The sequence below is a fragment of the Hylobates moloch genome, unplaced genomic scaffold (genome assembly GCF_009828535.3).
Source record: "Hylobates moloch isolate HMO894 unplaced genomic scaffold, HMol_V3 SCAFFOLD_21, whole genome shotgun sequence".
Lineage (NCBI taxonomy): Eukaryota > Metazoa > Chordata > Mammalia > Primates > Hylobatidae > Hylobates > Hylobates moloch.
The window spans coordinates 6,613,207-6,625,056 of record NW_026652296.1 but is presented as its reverse complement, the minus strand read 5'-3'; the positions used below and the strand labels follow the sequence as shown (position 1 = coordinate 6,625,056).

At 42.4% G+C, this 11,850-nt stretch overlaps 1 long non-coding RNA gene across 1 annotated transcript; it reads right to left on the bottom strand.

The window, feature by feature from the left end:
• On the bottom strand, positions 1-11,850 carry LOC131382221 (uncharacterized). The gene is made up of 3 exons (XR_009211504.1): positions 11,787-11,850; positions 3,789-4,634; positions 1-233 (listed from the first exon to the last, which is right to left on the bottom strand). It is a non-coding gene; the product is annotated as an uncharacterized LOC131382221 (long non-coding RNA).

Below are 11,850 nucleotides of genomic sequence, written 5' to 3'. Positions count from 1 at the left end.
TTGAGGTCAAGCCTAAGCTTGCTCAGTATCTGTAAATTACTCTCTGGTTGAACTTCCCTTTAATTCTCCCATCAGCCAAGCCTTGTCTCTGAGGTCTTATAGGAAGTTTTTGGCAAAGTGGCAGAGGTGGTGAAGGACACCGTGACAAAACCTGGATCCAATGAAGCAGAAAGACTTATTCTGGAATACATGGTGTGGCATCCTAGAAAACTGTAGATATGACAGGTAAAAACCTGTGGAGGGAAGAGTGCATTAACATTCAACATTGAAGTAAGTTAACCTTAACAAATGGTTGTTTGGTTTATAAAAAATAGACCCAAACAGAGTGATGTTCAGCCAGTATCATTTGAACAACATTCTTGCTTTCAATTTCTTAATGCTCAAATTGCTTAGACATTTTTCTTTCTCAAACAGGTGAGTAAATCTAACTTTTTTGGTGTCTCTCTTGGACATTCCAGTTAATGCTGACAGTTAAATTTATACCAGACAATCCCATAGGAAGCTGCTCCTCAGAAATCCACCTGCTTCCTGGACACACTTCTGACATTCTTCAAAATCGCCAGATAACGTTAGAATAGCCCTGCATTAGAATAGCCAATATAATCACTGATTCTTCAGCTGCACTCCAGAGGCTTAGGGAAAAAGTTGCATGAAAAATTTTATGTGTATATAATAGGTAATTATATATATTATTTTATCTACATATATTTATATATAATTATATATATTATTTTATCTACATATATTTATATAATATAAATATATAAACATTAGTTTATAGATATAATTATAGAGGGCAGAGGGCATAGCATGGGTGAGTGCCCCCAGAGAGAATAAGGATGGAACAAATATATAATAAATATCTGTATTTATATATAAACAAATGGAACAAAGATATATAAATATTATCTATGTACATATGTATGTATAATAAATATATATTTAATTTATATATTATTTATGTATAGAATACATATATAAATATATATATATACATATAGTGAATCGAACTCACTATAGCGAGTGCTCATGCTGTGAAAGATATCTGGGAAAGGAGACTGATGGAGGGAACCGTATACATCCCAGGCTAGACTCTAAGCTTTTTGAGTATGGGTGCTATATCTGTTTTGTTTGCCAGTGTATGCCCAGAACCTAGCACAATAAGTGACACCTTGATGACAGGATGGACTTTGCAGGCATGCAGCCCTTATGGTCACACAGGGTCCTGCACTTAGAAGATCCCCGCACATGACTCAATGCTCTACTGTTGCCATCCTGAAATTCTTAATAGTGTTTGAACAAGCGGCCTTGGGTTTTCGTTCTGTACTGGGCCTCACAATCTGTGGTTGCTCCTGATGACACTCAATAACTATGTGTTGCATGAATGAGTCAGAGGCCAAGGCCAGGATTATGTTCCTACCCTACTCTGGATCAAGGTGAGAGTGTTCCTTTACCGGAATCTAAGGTTCATCTCTCTTGCTCTCATTTGTTGTTTTCAGGCTGATTTTTTCCAGCAATGAGTGACAGCAGGGGCCATCCATTGACTTCAAGGGAAAACTCTCCTCCCCACATGCAGCTGATCTGACCCAGTTCTGCAGCAGAACAATTTGCCAAGACTTTGATACAGAAAATTCCCTTAAGGGGACTTATTTGGTCCTAAGTATCGTGTGTGAAAGACATCAATATTTAAGTTCTGGTTGGGCTTCATCAGATTCAACCCTGTTCTTGTCCAGTTTTATAAAAATGTATAAAGTCTAACCTTAGGGAACAAATGTGCAGTGCTGATAATGAATTTTAATAGCATTGGACATCTTTGATGCCTTGTCTTATGTCCTCCTGACCTATTTTGTTGCTCTGGCATTGAGCTGACAAACAGCTGTGGCCAGATGAACCTGACCTTAGTAGTACCTCATGTCCTGGGGCTTTTCTACTGGCCACAGGCAGCACCTGCAGCCATCTAGCTCAAGACCAAACCTGGAAGTGCAGGAGAGGTAACACCTACCGGAGCAACCCTTGGCTGAATGGGGCTGGGTGGATAAAAGCTGTTTCTGTAGTGAGGACAATTCTGAGGGACAGATGCTGGACCCCAGAGGGTTTGTAGGAGGAGCAAGCTCCAGCAGCCCACAGGGTCATCAGCCCAGTGGCAGCCCTTGGAACAGCTTCCTATCTTCACATTTTTCACTTTTCCTCCGGCTTCCCCAGGATCCCTTCCCACAATGAACTCCCTGCAGCAAGCACTTGTCTCAGGCTCTGTCCAGACGTTAATGTAGCCATGATGTATCAGTGAGCACTCTTTTGATTTTAAGTGACAGATAACTAAACCAAACTTTCCTAAGCAAATGAATTCAGTGACTCAAGTCACTGAAAAGTTCAAGGGGAGAGCTAGCTTAGCTCTCAGTGTGACTAGGGGAATGCTTTTTATCAGGCCCTGTTTTCTCTCTCCCTGTTCCTCAGTTTCACTTCTGTGTTGGTTCTGTTTTTAAATGAGTTCACTCCTGATATGGCAAGATACCAGCCACTGTGCTAGAACTTCCATTTCTACAGCTTCACAGCAAATAGGAAGAGAGGGCTTCTGGCTCCCATTGGAATCAGAAGTTGAGGCTCTGATTGGCCTCAGTTTGGTTCTGTGCTTATTCCTGAACAGTCATGTGACTATGAGTTGCTGAACAGCTGAAGGCTGTTCTTAGGCTCCACCACTAAGGTGGCATGAGAGTCCACCCAGATCACATGGACTGATTGGGAGGAAGGGGAGGGTCCTCACATTGAAATCAGGGCTATTGCTAGAACAGCACGAAATGGGTGTTGGGAAGCAAGCACAACATATTCAGGAGAACTAATTCTTCTTGGGCAGCCAATCAAATGTGGAGTCTGATAAATACAATTTTGCTTCCCATTCCCCATCAGCAAAGAGACTATTATAAAATAAAGTCTGTAATGATGAGTTACAGTTGGATATAAACCTATTAAAATAATGCATTATATAGATTAATTTCCTATGTATGCATTATTCAAGTGCTTTTAATACAATTCCCCGCCCCGCCCCCCACCATGGGGAGTGGGATCTTAAAAAGGAGAAAAGTGTTCATTGCTATGTTGTCCTATATATCTTGTCAAATTATGCAAAAAATACATGTAGACTTGTTTCACAAACATAACTAGATAGCATAATTACTTGGGTGGTACTAAAATTTGTTTGAACAAAGTTAGTTCTAAAGGAAGTGAGGCAGGATTCTTTTTGAGAAGTATAATATTTAATTTTTGTGAGAATGGGAAAATACGGTGTAGATAAGTACGATTTATATCCTTATTTTATCAGATAACAGTTATATAAGGTATAGAAACTTAGAGACATTACCCAATTGTCCTGAGCCTCCTTTCCCCATGTACAAAATGAAAATTATACCTATAGTTTGAACTGAATGAATTTGCAAAAGTTAAGAACCCAAAGCATATATTAAACGCTTAAGAGAAATACAGCCTCTTTTTAATGCCAGTGACAATTTAGGGACTGCCCCTCCTCCTCATGTCTTCACAGACAGCTCTTCCGGAGCTTAGCAAGTGGCAGCTCATAAAATACTGAAATCTTCTCCTAGGATCTATGTCCTACACTGCTACAAGAATCAGTGATTACATTGGCGATTCAGCATTTATTCGGTCAAATGGAATTCACTGTAGCCAGGACCTCAGCTCTTCTTCAGTATGCTCAGGTAGCACCTGACCGAATATGGGAAGAGGCTCATTATGTAAACACAAATGTGGAAGTGCCTTTTATTAGAACAAGATTTTACCTGTAGAAAGATTTGAGCATTCAATTTGCCTCGAGGTAGCATCTTTACCTGGAAATGAAATCTCACTCTGTCATTGGTGCCAATTTGTTTATGTCACCATTGGATGCAGGAACAACTTAAAAAATAATAGTATACCTATGTTATGATTAACTCTAAACTTTTGTTTCCTTTAAGGATGAGCTAAAAAAAAGCCCTCTATTGTCAAAAATAGCTTCTGTAATTTGTTCTTTTCACAAGAAGTAAAATTCTTGGGTTATTCTTTATTCTCTGTACCTTGGGAATAACTCATAACTTAGGAGTTCCCAAGTTATGTTCATTCCTCTATTGCAATCTCTGTCCCACCCTTCCCTTTCTTTCCATTTCCGCTGCAATGTAATATAAGGTTAAGAGCATGGAATGCAAGAGGTGCTAGTTTCAACTCTAGCTCCACTGTTTCTAGCTCTGTGTCCTCGAGCAAATTATGTCCCCTACTTTTGTCTCAGTTATACCATCTGTGTGTAATAATAATACTACCTCCTTTATAGGGTTAGTTAACTAATGGTCTGTTTTATAAACGTCTGAAAACATTGTATACATTGAAGGGCTTTAAAAAATGCTATACTTTTAGCCAGGTAAAAATTCAGTTAAGAATTCAAACTAGCAAAAGACAATTCTATTTTGGCCCAAAGACAATGGTTTCCTGGGTTTGTGTCATCTTGCTTTGCAGCGTGTAGCCAATTCTTCAGGAGTTGCAGAGAGAAAAATAACATGCCAGATTTTGGGGTCACAGTGCCATCTGCCGAAGAAAGAAAGGAGTGTTGCTCGAACAATGAGTCCACATGATCACAATTTGCGTGAGTACTAGGCCTAGCCAAAAAACAAAACAAAAAGAATGCAATAAGTTATGGACTCTTGTACATTGTAATGGAGTGAATTCCTCAACAGCTTACGCTGTATTATATAGTACTATATTAATCTCTAAATACATTATCACTTATTTATTCATGCATTGATTTATTCATTAGTTAACATTTGTTAAGCACCTACTTTCCTGTTGGTGCCGCAACAACAGAGATGAAGAAAACAGGCATGATCTGTTTCCTTTGGTGCTCTCAGTTTAACAGGGACACGGAATTCAAAAGGGAATATACCAGGGTGGCGTAGAAAGCTGCTTTAGTGGGCAGCGGATGCTGCTCGTCTGGGAGATGGGTGTGTTTAAGGAAAGCTTGTGTCTTAGTCAGTCTATGCTGCTACAACTAAAGTTCTGAGTCTAGGTAATTTATAAACAATAGAGATTTATTCCTGACAGTCCTGGTGGCTGGGAAATCCAAGATCAAGGCACCTGTAGGTTTGATGGCTGGTGAGAGGTCCAGTCTCTCCAAGATGCCACCTTGTTGCTGTGTCCTCTGCAGGGCAGAATGCTATGTCCTTACATGGTCGAAGAGCAGAAGAGAATGAACCCTGATATGGTTTGGCTGTGTCCTCACCCAAAATCTCATCTTGAATTATAATCCCCATAATCTCCATGTGTCAAGGGAAAGACCAGGTGGAGGTAATTGAATCAAGGGGGCGTTTCGCCTACTCTGTTCTCGTGATAGTGAGTGAGTTCTCACGAGGTCTGATGGTTTTATGTGTTTGGTAGTTCTTTCTGCATTCATTCTCGATCTTGCCGCCCTGTGAAGAAGGTGCCTTGCTTTCCCTTCACCTCCCGCCATGATTGTAAGTTTCCTGAGGCCTCCTCAGCCATGTGGAACTGTGAGTCAATTAAACCTCTTTCCTTTCTAAATTACCCAGTCTTGGGCAGTTCTTTATAGCAGTGGGAGAATGGACCAACACAAACTCATTCCCTCAAGCCCTTCTGTAAGGGACCCAGTCCCATTCTTGAGGGCTCTGTCCTCAGACTTAAAGGTCCCCACCTCATAGTAAAACCACATTGGCCTTTAAATGTCAACTATAAACTCTGGAGGACACATTCAAATCATAGCAGCTTCCTTGATGGAGTAACATAGACGCTGAGTCTTAAGGATAGGCAGAGGGTAGAATGTAGCTGGCTGAACAATAGGAGAAAGGCATCATAGGCAGCAGGAAAAGCAAGTGCAAAGGCCCTGAGGCAGGAGGGAGCGTGTAGCATTCACAGAAGGGAGGCCCAAGAGGGTGAAGCATAGTGAGTGAGGGGAAAGATGGTCCAAAACAAGGTCAGGTAGGAAGGCTAGGCCCTGGTAAGAAATTTAAGCGCAATGGGAAAACAATGAAACGTTTCAAACAAGGTTATGGGAAAACCATTTGCAAAATTGTTTAGCTAAATACAAACTGACAATACTTAACATTACCCAGCACAGTAAGATTCAAAAGAAGTGCCAAATATTCGGAAGGTGGATTTGAATGATTCAAGTCTGGGGAACACTGTCATGTTCCTCGGGTGCCCTCTGCAGGCGCCAAACCAAATTGCTGCATGATCCTGGGGATTTGCTCCTTCTTGCCCTCACTCCTCATGGCCAGTGTGGAAGAGGAATCTGATCAAGGTTTCCTTTTTAAATCTTAGAACCAGGAGCCTGGAGCAGGTGTTGCAGGTTTTGGAGGGCACCCAGGTGGGTGCTGTCAGAAAATGATGTGATAACCTCATTCTCACTTTGTGACAAAATCTAAATTAAACTGGGACATGTCTGGACAATTTTGTAGCTTACATACCAATTCAAATAGTTTTTGTTTTTTTTTCTCTTCGTTTTCCAGTCAACATACTGACCATTTCTGTCCTTATATCTTTCTCATGGAGTGTCCGTGATGGTAGTCACACAGTCTTTTATTATAATTTTATGAGTTCTTGTTGGAGCGATTAATAACATTTATACTAATAACGCTTTCTAACATACTGTATAATTTACTTATATCTTTTGGTTATGATCTTTTTCCTATCAATAGAATGTAAGCTACATGAGGACAAAGAGTTTTGTCTGTTTTTTCAGTGTTATACCCTCAATGCTGAGCACCTGCCCTTCTTGGTCCAAGCAACATCCCACCGATTCCACAGTCCTCAGGGACCACTCCAGCCAGATTCAAGCTCTTTCTCCCCTGGACTCACCCCAGGGTTGCAGCTTCTGGTGGTATGACTTTTGTCATATGTTTGCCAACCACAAGCTTCATGATGCCAAGCACCTTGTCTGCTTTATTTTTCTGCTTGCAATAGCACCTAGCATGGTACAAATTTCAAACAAACACACACATAAATGCTCTCATTTAGGTATGTTAAAACAGAAGGCTGGGAGTTACAAGTTCATATACCTGGAGGGCCTGACAGGTGAGCACACGGATGGGCAGGTGCCCTACATGTACCTGTGTGTGCTCTGTGAGTGGGGGATCTGCCAGGCCCAGGAGAAAGCCTGCTGGCTGAATGTGCCAGGCTGAAGCAGCACCAGCAGCTGCCCATCATGCAGAAACACAGGTGCAATGTCACCAGGACGCTGATTGTACCAGCTCAAGCAAAACTAAAAATCTCAAATATTGGTTTCACTAAAGAAAAATACCATATGGGTCAAAGAAAACAGTTTAGATCCAGTCAGTGGGTGGCCAGTTTTCGACCTGGCGTAGCGAAAGTCTTTCCAAATGGTCATTGTTGATTCTCCTCCCTGACCCGCAGGATCCAAGTGCTTCCACTTGTACCCCATGCTTCTTCCCGGAGAGCCAGGGTCAGTCCCCAGCTGGAGAAAGGACCAGAAACAAAGGTCGAAAATGCTCCATATCAGGAAATGAGAAGATGCTCGGCAGAAGACTTGAAAGTCCCTGTACCATGCAGATTTGCAGAACGAGTTTTTCTGCTAGGAGAGAGATTAGCTCAAAGGATAGCAAGGTCTGGGGAGAGGAGAGGGACAAGAACGGTGAGAAATAGAATGAGAAGGAAAACCTCTAAAGCAAGGGGAAGCCAGGGGATTCAGAGGGAGCTGAGTCAGCACCAAGACTGCCGGGAGCCGCCACTGTCCTCTGTCCAGATTCAATGACACCGCCTTGTGCCCGGTGACTCTCTGCCCAGAGCCTTTTCTCTCTGCTTTTGCATGGCCTGTATGGGGAACTAATGCTTGGAGAAGCGTCCGCCATCTCGTGATAATGACGGAGCAGCCAAAGACTCATAGAGCATCCGATTGGAGCCATGGCTTCTTTGAGCCCAGCCAAAGGGATCCAGCCCCTACCTCCATATCGCCTGTTAGAGGAGACAGTGCCCCCCAGCCCTTCTGTCTCTGGACCCCATGTCTCCTGGTGCAATTTCTCAGCTCAGTGACTAGTTAACCAGGCACTTGGACATTAAGGAGGCATGGTGATGAATAAGTGGGCCCTGCATGAGGCAGGCTTCTCAGGGTTTCTTGGCGGCACATGTATTAACATTTGGACCAATCTGATTTTATTATTATTATTTACATTTATGTATTTATTTTTAATGTCGTGGGTACATAGGAGGCATAAATATTTATGGGGTACATGAGATATTTTGATACCGGCATACAATGTGTAATAATCACATCAGGGGCCGGGTACCGTGGCTCACACCTGTAATCCCAGCACTTTGGGAGGCCAAGGTGGATGGATCACCTGAGGTTGGGAGTTTGAGACCAGCCTGACCAACATGGTGAAACCCCGCCTCTACTAAAAATACAAAATTAGCTGGGTGTGGTGTCACATGCCTGTAATCTCAGCTACTCGGGAGGCTGAGGCAGGAGAATCGCTTGAACCCGGGAGGCGGAGGTTGCGGTGAGCCCAGATCACATCATTGCCTTCCAGCTTGAGCAACAAGAGCAAAACTCCGTCTCAAAAAAAAAAAAAAAAAAATCACATCAGGGTAAATCGTGCATCCATCACCTCAGGCATTTATCCTTTGTGTTACAAACAACTCGGTTACACTCTTTTAGTTATTTTAAAATGTACAATAAATTATTGTTGACTGGAGTCACCCTGTTGTGCTATCAAATACTAGATCTCATTCATTCTAGATGACTCATTCTTATACCCATTACCCATTCCCACTTCCCCTCCCCTAGTACGCTTTTCAGCCTCTGGTAACCACCCTACTCTCCATTTCCATGAATTCAGTTGTTTTAAGGTTTTTAGCTCCCACAAATCAGTGAGAACACGCAACGTCTGTCTTTTTGTGCCTGGCTTATTTCACCTAACATAATGTCTTCCAGTTTTATCCATGTTATAGCAAATGACAGGCTCTCATTCTTTTTTTTTATGGCTGAATAGTACTCCGTTGTGTATAGGTGCCACATTTTCTTTTGTATTTTTACTTTAAGTTCTGGGATACATGTGCAGAATGTGCAGGTTTGTTACATAGGTATATGTGCCATGGTGGTTTGCTGCACCCATCAACCAGTCATCTAGGTTTTAAGACCTGCATGCATTAGGTATTTGTTCTAATGCTATCCCTCCCCTTGGCCCCTACCCCTGACAGGCCCTGGTGTGTGATGTTCCCCTCTCTGTGTCCATGTGTTCTCATTGTTCAACTTCCACTTATGAGTGAGAACACGCGGCATTTTGTTTTCTGTTCCTGTGTTACTTTGCTGAGAATTATGGCTTCCAGTTTAATCCATGTCCTTGCAAAGGACATGATCTCATTCTTTTTTATGGCTACATAGTATTTCATGGTGTGTATGTGAAACATTTTCTTTATCCACTTTATCACTGATGGGCATTTGGGTTGGTTCCAAGTCTTTGCTATTGTAAATAGTGCTGCAATAAACATATCTGTGCATGTGTCTTTATAGTAGAATGATTTATAATCCTTTGGGTATATACCCAGTAATGGGATTGCTGGGTCAAATGGTATTTCTGGTTCTAGATCCTTGAGGAATCACCACACTGTCTTCCATAATGGTTGAACTAATTTACACTCCCACCAACTCTTTATCCATTCGTCTGTCGATGGACACTTAGGTTGTTTCTGAATCTTGGCTATTGTGATTAGCGCTGCAATAAACATGGGAATGCAGTTATCTCTTTGATATACTGATTTCCTTATTGGGGGTTATATACCTAGCAGTGCAATTGCTGGATTATGTGGTGGCTCTATTTTTAGTTTTTTGAGGAAGCTCTCTACTGTTCTTCGCAGTGGTTGTACTAATTTACATTCCCACCAACAGCGTATGAGGGTTCCCTTTTCTCCACATCCTCTCTGGCATTTGTTATTGTCTGTCTTTTGGATAAAAGCAATTTTTAGCTGGGATGAGCTGATATCTCATTGTAGTTTGGATTTGCATTTCTCTGATGTTCAGTGATGTTGAACCTTTTCATGTCTCCATTTGCCATCTGTATGTCTGCTTTAGAAGAATGTCTATTCAGATCTTTTGCCCATTTTTAAACTGGACTATTAGTTTTTTTCCTATTGAGTTGTTTGAGCTCCTCATCTACTCTGGCTGTTAATCCCTTTTTCCTTGCCTTATTTCTTAATTAAATACTAACCTAAATATTTAGTTTGCAAATATTTTCTCTCATTCTGTGGTTTGTCCAATGTAATTTTAAAGTCCTAAAAGAATTTAATTCAATGACTCTTCAGTATGTTACAACCTGAACTTCTTGGCTGATTTTCTGGGCCTCAGCGTTAGACAGCACCTAAGGATGTGTCATGTTAAATCCTCTTGGTTTAACCTGTCTTTGTCCTCACCTGCCATTGGCCACCTGCTCCACCCCAGCAGCCCCCACGGTGACCAGCTCCACACCGGCCGCGGTGTGCAGAACCTAGCCTCTCCCTCCAGTTGGCTCGTGCTTACAGCCTCACACCTTGTTCCTCCACCTGGGGGCTTCCCTGTGGAAGGCTGAGGTGGGAAAAATTATGGGAGCCTCAGTGAGCAACTGGAAGTGTCTGGGAGTGAGGTCCCCGTGGGGCCAGCCTTTGAATGGGAGGCAGGAACTGGCAAATAAGAGTTCTCCCCAGCTGAACTCTCCTGTGTTCTGGTTAACACAGCCTCTTACAGGACGGTCCCCAGAGAGGGAGCAACCAGTCGTGCTTGATACCAAGCAAAGGTCAGCTTGGTGAGGCCTCCTGGTATGGGCTCTGCTGCCTTCCCTGACCTGCTTCATTCCACTTTTTCCTTGCTCTGGCTGCCCTGGGATTGTACTGGGATTGTACTCCTTAATGAAGAAGCAGTATCTAAGCCTTTGCCTTGGGCCCTGCTTTAAAAATTCCGGCTGGGATGGCTTCTAACCATTGTCATTCTTTTCCCCCAGGATGCTTTCCAATTTCTACACGTCTGAAATGGATGCTACAGTCTCAAAAGGCAGCACTAATAATGGCCATGGGGGTAGTTAGCAGTAATACTGAGCCAGGGGAGTTCTTTAAGGGGAGATTTGAAAGATCATAACTTGGGCAGAGGAATTTCAGAGGCAACTGGGCTGAACTGAGGAAGTAATCATAGCTAACATTTCCTGAGAGCTTACAATGCACTTTATTTGCATGTATTATCTCTTCTATTCTTTGCAACAACCCTATTAGAGACACATTATTATTTTTGCCATGAAAGTAACTTGTCTAACATCAAAATTAGAAAGTGGTGGAGCTATGATTTGAACGCAGGCAGTCTGCCTCCAGTACGCCCTTTAACGAGTCTTAAACACTTTCCTCATGCAAGTCAGGTGACAGGAGCTGCAATGTCCACTATGAGCTGCCCACTCTGGGACACATCTGACTTTATACATGACTTGTAGTGATGTGTAAAGCCTGGTGCTTAGGAGAGTGGTCTCTGGAGCCAGGTTCGCCAAGAGTTCAAACCCAGGCTCCGGTACTTCCTGGCTGCTGTAGCCTTGGCCAAGTAGCTTTGTCCTCCTGAAACTCTATTTCCTCTCCTGTAAAATGATCAATAACAATATTGTGTGGTATGGTGAGGATTAAAACATTTAGCAAGGTGCAAGCCACATAATATGTACCCTGTCAGTTTTATATGTTACTGTTACTATTGCATTAGTCCGTTTTCACACTGCTGATAAAGACATACCCAAGAGTGGGTAATTTATAAAGAAAAAGAGATTTAATGGACTCACAGTTCCACGTGGCTGGGGAGGCCTCACAATCATGGTGGAAGGCAAAAGGCACATCTTACGTGGT